The sequence below is a fragment of the Euphorbia lathyris genome, chromosome 7 (genome assembly GCF_963576675.1).
Source record: "Euphorbia lathyris chromosome 7, ddEupLath1.1, whole genome shotgun sequence".
Classification (NCBI taxonomy): Eukaryota; Viridiplantae; Streptophyta; class Magnoliopsida; order Malpighiales; family Euphorbiaceae; genus Euphorbia; species Euphorbia lathyris.
This window is the reverse complement of record NC_088916.1, coordinates 89210445-89213393: the sequence shown is the minus strand read 5'-3', so window position 1 is coordinate 89213393 and position 2949 is coordinate 89210445. Positions and strand designations below refer to the sequence as shown.

Sequence of the window (2949 nt, the reverse complement as noted above, 5' to 3'; positions counted from 1 at the left end):
TCATAGACAAACTAATTATGATAGAAACGTCTAATAATAAAAATTAGCATACCAACAATGTTTAAAACAAAGTTAAGAAATTTCAATCAAATTTCACTTAAATAGATTGTTGAGTAACTTGTTTTTCGGATGGAGCACATTCTGTCATATCTTGTTCTTCCGCTGGAGCACATTGTGTCATCTCTTCTTTAAAAGGCAACTTCTCCGGTTCACTTGTGCTCAAACCAACACCGCCAGACCCTATATCCATGTAAATTTGTTCTCCAGGCAAAGGGCATTTCTTTCTATACTCCGCGAATTCTTTAGTTGTCTCATTCAAAGCTTTTTCATAGCCATCTAAGAGATTTCTGGTCATGTATAGTTCGTGTTTCAGCCTAGAAGTCTCCATTTGATGTTGCATACGCAAGTTTTGATAAGCCTGCTCTTTCGCATGGTAGGACATCCGAGCTTTTTCCAGTATTTGTTGCATTTGCTCAATATACATATGGAATTCGGATGGTGACTTCAAATTATTATCCCAATGTCCAGTTACAATCTCGTGATTCTGCATCCCTGAACTAATAAAAGGAGTTTGTGAAGCTTCTATGACAACTATAAGGCTCTCAGAACTACCACTGGAAAGCCCGCTCCGCTAGCTCATGTAGAATGTAATTTCCAAATAACATTAGTCCCTATGTGAATCTCTTTCCTGACCAGCCAGAACAAACAATGAACCATGCATTTTATAGTCTTCTTTTTACACTTATAAAACAATTAATTGATTTTACTATGACAATTAATTAAATTGAATTATAATTGGTTAGAAACAAATAAAGTTCTCAAACTAGAAATTCAATTGAATTGGAAGACTATTACTTTTCGGCAAATATTATAATTACATTTATAATTACAAAGAGTCTTCTTTGACGGTTAGAAAACAATTAATAAGCTGCAAAACTCATTACCAGTAAAGCATGGAATATAGTGATGCTATTCCTAGCATTCAACTCATATTAGATAAGCATCCATTAGGAGTAATATAGATTTTCACAATTCTCATTAAAACCTAAAATTCAACAGGAACAATGAACTGGTTATTCCTGATAATATTAAACTTATCTATTTGAAAAAGAGTTTAGTTCAGGAGCTTGTCCAGGATTCAGAAACATTTGAAGAAAAGATAGTAGCAAGTATTGTAAGAGTCAAATCTGACCCTTATGACTACCTCCAGATAAACTCTCACATGCTTGTTCAAGTTATAGGTGTTTATCTGCTAGTTGTTTCCTATTTATAAATATGCATTAAGAAAGTGTCATTTTCTTTGGTACTAGTGGTTTTCACATCCGAACATGAACTATAATCACTTCTTTATATTATTGTTTTTCGTGGATTGATACTTCCAATGTACCTGTGTCCAAGACTTGTTACTATCTGGTGATTCTGCATCCCTGAACTAATAAAAGGAGTTTGTGAAGCTTCTATGACAACTATAAGACTCTCAGAACTACCACTGGAAAGCCCGCCCTGCTAGCTCATATAGAAAGTAATTTCCAAATAATATTAGTCCCTATGTGAATCTCTTCCCGACCAGCCAGAACCAACACTGGACCATGCATTTTATAGTCTTCTTTTTACACTTATAAAATAATTAATTGATTTTACTATGACAATTAATTAAATTGAATTATAATTGGTTATAAACGAATAAAGTTTTCAAACTAGAAATTCAATTGAATTGGAAGACTTACTTTTCCGCAAATATTGTAATAATATTTATAATTACAAAGAGTCTTTTTTGACCGTTAGAAAACAATTAATAAGCTGCAAAACTCATTACCAATAAAGCATAATGATGCTGTTCAACTCACATTAGATAAGCATATTTCCGAATAGCATACATTAGGAGTAATATAGATCTTCACAATTGACATTGAAACCTAAAATTCAACGGATGAAAAGTCCAAAGATTTACCAGAAAGAATTATGCTTCTAAAATTCAATAGCTTTTAAGTAGTTGCTCGGAAACAAAATATTTCCTGCAAAAAAAAAAAATCATTATAGAATCAAAATCCAATGAGCAACAAGTAATAAATGCCAACAAAAACTCAGAAATAACTTGGAATTGGCCAATAATATTTTCATCTGTTGAGATTCTGAAAGCATTGCTGAATGCTGATTTAATTTGATTTGATTTTCATCTGGAGGATTCATGACCATCACTTGATGAGATTCTAAAAGCATTGCTGAATGCTGATTTAATTTGATTTGATTTGATTTGATTTGTTACCTCGAAGATCGGTTGAGCCACTTTCTACACAGGGTAAACCCTAATGGCACACCATCAACATCACAGCAACTTTCCAGATTTGAGATCTCTCTGGGGAGAAGAGAAGAGATGGGCGGAGAAAACAAAGTTGTGAAAACAGTAAGTACAGTTATATAGGCGAGACCATTTGTGTGAGATATTTAATTAGTATCAACTTCATACATTCCAACAACCCCTAAATGTTTAAAAGTGCTAAAGTACTCTCTATTCTTATATAATTACATGCAATAACCTTAAATTCTTATCCAATTGCATTCAATAACCTTATATTTGTCCAATTATATTCAATAATCTCAAAACTTCAACTATCCCCGTGAACTTCCAAGAGTTCATATTTATTTATATATTTGGAGTTTCTTTATGACATTTGGCGGAGTATGTCTCTCACTTTCTACATCCAAAAGATTCTATTCAGAAATATGAGGTTCTTGAATGCAATCAAACAAGAATAAGAGACCATTTAGAACGTTTGAAAGTTCGGGGGAAGTTAAATGCTTGGGCCAAGTAGATGGAGCAAGAGAAAATAAGAGAGTAAAATTGTATCATAATTTTATGAGTAGATAATTTATTAGACCCCTCTTTTTTCCCTAACACATTGTTTAATCCTTCTATTTTGTAAAACACATCATAAAATCTCTAAAATG

General features: G+C 32.6%; 1 long non-coding RNA gene across 1 annotated transcript; it reads right to left on the bottom strand.

Annotated features, from left to right (window-relative positions):
- Nucleotides 1–238: 238 nt before the first annotated feature.
- On the bottom strand, nt 239–2361 carry LOC136235145 (uncharacterized). Its single transcript, XR_010691679.1, has 3 exons — nt 2267–2361; nt 1952–2015; nt 239–557 (listed from the first exon to the last, which is right to left on the bottom strand). It is a non-coding gene; the product is annotated as an uncharacterized lncRNA (long non-coding RNA).
- Nucleotides 2362–2949: the final 588 nt, after the last annotated feature.